General features: G+C 34.3%; 1 pseudogene; it reads left to right on the top strand.

Annotated features, from left to right (window-relative positions):
* On the top strand, positions 1 to 1,890 carry LOC136216915 (putative pectinesterase/pectinesterase inhibitor 28; annotated as a pseudogene).
* Positions 1,891 to 6,899: the final 5,009 nt, after the last annotated feature.

A 6,899-nucleotide genomic window follows, 5' to 3' on the forward strand; every position in this document is an offset into this window, starting at 1 on the left:
TTCAACAATGGCACACGGAAACGAAGACGGTGCGGCCAAGAAGAAGAAGATCGTCGTGATCGGCGTTTCTTCTTTGATTCTAGTGGCTATGGTTGTGGCCGTAACCGTCGGAGTTAACCAGGATAAAGGCAGCGGTTCCTCTGGTGAATCAGGTTCCGCCCCCCCATATTTCTACCTCCAAAAAATCAATTCAGTCCATTTGTCAGCCGACCGATTATAAACAAACCTGTGAGCAAAGTCTTACAAAAGTCGCCGGAAATGCGACGTCACCGAACCAGCTAGTTATGGCTGGATTTGAAGCTGCGATTAAAGCTCTTGAAAAGGCAATTGAAAATTCCACCACCGTGCGAGATGCTGCTAAAGATCCAATGTCGAAACAAGCTCTTGCTAATTGCAAAATATTGATGAAAACCGCCATTAAAGATCTCCGAGTTTCTATTAAACAGGTCGGAGATTTTGATCTGACGAAACTGGATGAACTTCTCGATAACCTCAAAATCTGGCTTAGTGCTACGATTACTTATCAGCAGACTTGCATCAATGGCTTTGATAACACCACAGGAAAAGCCGGTGAGAAAATGAAGGGAATTTTGTTAACTTCTAGTCAGCTTTCAAGCAATGGACTTGCGATGGTCGCCGGACTTTCTTTTGTTCTCGGGGATTTCAATTTATCAATAATTACAGGCCGGAAACTTCTTTCAACCAATCTGGCTGCCGAGCCGACGTGGCTTTCTCCTGCTAGAAAGAGACTTCTTGCTGCTACTCCGGCCACGATTAAGCCTGATATTACTGTTGCTCAGGATGGAAGTGGCCAATTTAAAACCATTGATGAAGCTATTAAGAAGATTCCTGATTTCAGAACTAAACCTTTTGTTGTTTATGTTAAGGCTGGAGTTTACAAGGAGAAGATCACTTTTAAAAGAGCAGCGACTCATGTCATGTTGATCGGAGATGGTCCGACTAAGACTAAGATCACCGGAAATGCTAGCTTTGCTAGTGGTGTTTCCCCTATCATGACCGCCACAGTTTGTAAGTACACATATATTTTAGATCTCGAGTTTGAGTTTTAATGTTTCATATATTTTTTTTATTTATCCTAATCTGTTTCGTTTATTTGGTACAGCTGTTAGCGGATCTCACTTTATAGCAAAGGATATCGGGTTCGAAAACACAGCCGGAGCCATCGGACATCAAGCAATAGCACTCAAGGTGCAATCTGATATGTCCATCTTCTACAACTGCCATATAAATGGCTACCAAAACTCCCTTTTCGCCCACACTTACCGCCAATTCTACCGTGACACCACAATTTCCGGCACCATCGACAAGGTTTTCGGGGACGCCGCCGCAGTTTTCCAAAACTGTAAGTTCGTGATCAGAAAGCCAATTGATCTTCAGAAATGCACAATCACAGCACAAGGAAGGAATGACACAAGGCAAACAACTGGTTTTATCATCCAAAATTCCACCATTACAGCTGAAAATGACTACCTCGCCGTCAAGGAGACAAATCCGGCTTTCCTAGGCCGTCCAAGGAATCCTTATTCAAGGACTATCTTTATGCACACTAATCTTGAAAATGTGATCAATCCAAAAAGATGGTCTCCATGGATGGGAACATATGGAACTGAGACTTGTTTCTACGCTGAGTATGAGAACAAAGGAACTGGTGCTGATACATCAAATAGTGTTACTTGGAAGGGTGTTAAGAAGATTACTGCTCAAGAGGCTGTCGGATTTTCTGCTGCAAAATTTATTGATGGAGATAGTTGGATTACTTTCTCTAGGGTACCTTATTCTTCCGGTATTTAAATATGAAGTTGTATTTGACTCAAAAGCTAATGATTGTCCATTAGATTGCGCCTTAACAACATTCAAAAAAAATAAATAAATGCCATGTTATTAATAATAACTACTTTATGTTATTTAATTAATTATTAATTATTTATTTATTTATTGAAAATACAAAATAGCATTTCATTGTTTTTATTTTCATTTATAGAGATACATTTCTTGATGTTATTTTCATTTACAAATGGGCTAATAATAATAATATATTAATGAACATATTATTATATTTGTCGTCCAATTGTAAATCTGTATATGAAACCGTTAGACTTATCCACCCCGTACATAAAAAAGACTTAAACTTAGAGTTTACACTTAGAATTTACTTCAAAATATGAGCTCGGCTTATCCCTCCCTTGTAACATCCGTGTCCAAAAGTTTCAATCTTTATATCCTGGTGTAGTTTATAATATATAGAATATTAATTAAATGGGTATTATAAATATATTGTTGGGTTCAATTTAATGTTCTTAGATGTAAATTAAAAGAATTTGGGTAAATTTTATAAAATTTAATAATCAAGGAGGACCTTTTATTAATAATTAATATTAATTTAATAAAAAAACGAGTTGATTTACATGAATGACTAAAGGAACTTAATTAAGTTATATTGAATTATTAAAACAAATATAATTAAGTTAAATTGAATACTAAAACATAAATTTGGAGGAGATGAAAAGGGTTATTATTAATATATATTTGTTAGTTAAAGTCTCAACATATATATATTTAATTATTAAAATATTAGACTCAAGAAAATAAATAAGTGGTGTTAATTGAAATACAAAATATACTGCTTGTTATTATTATTTTAAGGAATGATGTGTTGTCAAAAAGAGGTTTTACGTGTCCTTACCTCATCCTAACACATTCTAATTTTGTTTTGTTTTCAATATGGTAATGGCACATATTTTAATTTAAAATAAAATAATAATTAATTAATTAAAGATCATTATAAATAGGATGTAAGAGACTTATAATGGGGAGTGTTGTGATGATGGGTACAAAAGAAACCTTAGAGAGACTAAGGAAAAATAAGTTTAGCAAATGAAAACCAACGTAAATAATTATTCTAGACGAAGAACTTTGAGGTACATCCGACTTTGCACCGTTAGGTTTCAATAATTATTCTAGGTACGAGTTCATAATTTAATATACGTTTTACCGTTAATTTGATTTATGGTCTAATACTTGGGGAGAGAAAAATATGAGAAATTTTATAGTTACAAAATAAGTTCAAGTTTCAATAAATTTGAAGATAAAATTGGTATTAATACACTCCTAACAAGGTGACGAGTCTAACTTGAGTGTTTGGGGTTGAATTAATTTGTCGAATTAAAATAAGTTATAAATTAGAAGGACTAATACTGATATTTGTCAACTAAAGTCGGTGTAAAGTTTAAATATAAAATTAATAGAATAATTTGAATATAAATTAGTACAAATAGACTTATGATAATATAACGAGTCTAACGATATATTCGGTCTAAAATAACTATCCCGGTGACAGATAAAAATAAGTTTCAGTTTTAAATTATTTAACCTTGAATACGTTTTATTAAATTGTTTAAAATATAATGTTTAAAATATTTATATACTTTTGATTTTGATTATTTGAAGAATAATTATTTATTATCGTGGTATTTTGAAAATTGGGCCGAGAAAATGAATTTGACTATTTTATACGAATTGTTTTTGGATTGAGAAAGCTATTGCAGTTGTTATTGTTATTATTTATGTGATTTGAATCGAAATCCAAGTATGATTTTTATGTTGTGATATTCATTTTGAATGATATATAGATAAAAATGGTTTTGTCCATCTAGGATTGCCCGGGGTAGGGGTAGTAGTTGTAAGACCATACCTAAGGGCGGTATGGCCAGAGTGCACGGCTGGTAGTGCTAACGTTAGGCAATGCGAGATATGAATGAGATATCTCGATTATTAATATGATTGATATTGTTGATATTGTTGATGTTATGAGAAACTACACGGGTGGCATTTGAAGATGGACACATACAAATTTTGTATTACGTTTTGAAAATGCTCGATGATTTGAAATATAATGATAAGTTTGTTTGCTTACAAATTTGGTTTGATAAAGTGTTTGCTTGAATACGAATTTGGTTTGATGAAGCGTTTGTTTGATTATGAGTTAGTTTGATAAACGTCGTTTTGATAAAACATTTATTTGGTCATGAACTGGTTTGATAAAACGTTTATTTGTTCATAAACTAGTTTGACGAAACGTTTATTCGATTTGATTCGTTTTGATAAAATGATTTGTATATATAAAATTATATAGTAATAAAGTGAAATATACAATTAAATCATTAGCGTGTTAATCAACGTGTCAATGAGTCGAATTCGTAGATCGAGATACTAAATATATTATGAATAGTAGTAGCGATAAAATAAAACTATATAGCAATAGAGTAAAGTCTATTAATTTTATCAACATGTCAATAAGTTAAGAGAACTACCTAAAATAGGTAGAACTATGTGACTTTGATTCCCGATTTAAAGAATAAAAGATTATTCGGGATACATAGGAAGCTTGATAGAATTATCAAGTTCAAGCCAAATAAATAAATAAACTTTAGGTAGTCCAAATAATTTTTTTATCTATTAGAATATAGGTTCGTCTTTCAGGTTGTTAGGCGTTCGTTATCCTATTTTCCTTTCATGCCCGATGCCATTTTATCGGAACAGTAGCATTTTTTAGCTTTTCAGGAAAAGGTGTTTGTATTTATTAAATTTTGACAAAATTACTATTCTTATTTTCACAAAACACGTTTCATTTTAAACGTTATTCCTATCATTGTCGAAAGAACAACAAGGGTTTTACTGATAGAATGGCTGAACTGCAACTGCTGATGGTCCATCACACGGACTCCCTCCAAGGATAAATTAATGCCATCGCAGCTGTCAATTCTATTGTCGCCACATCTGTTGAAGTAACTCAACACTTCTAGCAGATGACTACTGAGCTAACTAAGGCTCATAAGTCTATCATGTCTTCATCGGAGTGTACGATTGAGCAAGTTGCTAAACCTGTGCGACTACTCAGCATCAATCGTGAAGCGATTGAGACCGAACAAAAGAAGACCTCTACCATCTATACCTATTCGAAAAAAATACTTATGAGCATGTCAGACACCAAACTTAGTAGCGTCACCTTTATTACACATCTATGCTGAAAGTGCATCATCAGTCCTTTGCCAAGCTTATTGACACTGTTATCTGGCTAGGAAAGGCACTCGATTTCATACTCAGCAGCATTAGTGTTGTCCTCTAAACACACTCTAGCAAGTGCACTAGATACAAGTAATAAAATGATAAGTAGAGTATCGTCTCCACATGGATTGATGACCAAATTTTACTAGAAAAACCTTGCAGAACAGGGTGTTCGTGGTGTGTGAATTCTTTTTGTTGAGAAATATTGTGAATTGGTAACTAAGTAAATGATTCACCGTATGAAAATGAGTTTTTGATATGGATAACAGGTGGAACAGGCGAGGCCACAGTGGAACATGTTACTTTCAGTCTCTAAACATCCTATTTATTCATGAATGACTTAAAGTGAAGTCAAGGTCTCTGCTTTTTTGCTCACTTAAGTCAACTCTCGCGTGTTCTTAAGATTCTAAGATGTACTACAACCTTAAGCGTCCCTAAAGTTGGTTCTTTCTTGCATTACGATCGAAACAACATTTCTATTAAGAAAACCCTCGATACAACCCCCTAACATTCATGAGTCGGGGTTTGGACGTTTGACAAATAGTTCCGTGAAGATGAAAGCAGTTCCCTATCATTCATCTAACACTAACATACATGCATATAGCGATGGAGTGAAAAATTTATCAAACACAACATAATATATCATCATTCATTCATAAATAAGAAAATAGAAGACTTACATAACAGGACCTAACTGGTCGAACCCATTCAAAACGACTACTCACTCATGCTAAAGAGTGAACAGCCTAAGTCAAATATACAGGACTCCATGGATGGAGTCATAGTCTTCCTAGAGAGCTTCTCTCTCTAAAATTGTTCAAAAACTTCTCTATCTTCTGCTCCGAAAAAAGTATCTTTCCTTTCCCTCCACTACCTCTATATATAGGAGGAAAAGGAACAGGTACACAAAATATCTAAATAATATTACAAACAGAAAGATTGTTCAGTGGATCCGAGATTTCTAAAAGTGGTTAAAATGTTTTGACCCTTTAACACTCAAGGGTCGATTAGTCTTATCATCATGTTGTTTTCGCTGCCCATCTCTGCCCGCTCCTGCCTGCTTGTCTAGTCACTATCTGTCATCAGGTACATAACGTTTTAACCGCTGGATCAAAGGGTGCACGTCTCCTCTTGGTTGTTGCAAAACAGGCTGCATAACAGCCTTTTTGACTTAAGCTTTTCAAATCTGCATAAAACACTCATTAGTCCTTCTTTTAAGTAATCTTATGCCTAAAACACCCCTAATTTATCACAAATAGTATGTTTAATTATAGTCATTTTCATGCCTAACAAATACCCTCAAATTAAATCTTTGCTTGTCCTCAAGTAAATAGAAATAAACAACAGAACAATTGACTGGAAGAATATAGGAATGAAAAGATACGGAAGAGAGATTTGACGAATAAACAGAGAGAACATGGAAAAAGAAGGGTTATAACAGACTAACAGATGGAACAGGGAATGACACTCAGAATTATATTTTTCATGCACGCAATGTTCACAGATGTGGTCATTCCTGATTCAAAACATGTATCCCCTATTTTGAGAAATTCCTCAATGTTTTAAATTTTACCTCAAAGTTCACTTGAACGACCTGTTTCACCCAAAATGCCTCACTAAGGAAGGGATGTTTCACTCACTCTCGAATGGCCCTTTTTATCCATAAGGAAGGGAATGCAACTTCTCTCCTCAGCTCAGTAAAAATGCCCGTAGGGTGTGAATTTGCTTATTGGTCCTATTCCTATGGATCAAAAAATTTCAAACAAAGTCCAAAGGTCTTTAATGGGTTGTAATGTAAGGTTAAGGTAGATGTG

This window comes from Euphorbia lathyris, chromosome 2 (assembly GCF_963576675.1).
Source record: "Euphorbia lathyris chromosome 2, ddEupLath1.1, whole genome shotgun sequence".
In the NCBI taxonomy this organism is placed as follows: domain Eukaryota; kingdom Viridiplantae; phylum Streptophyta; class Magnoliopsida; order Malpighiales; family Euphorbiaceae; genus Euphorbia; species Euphorbia lathyris.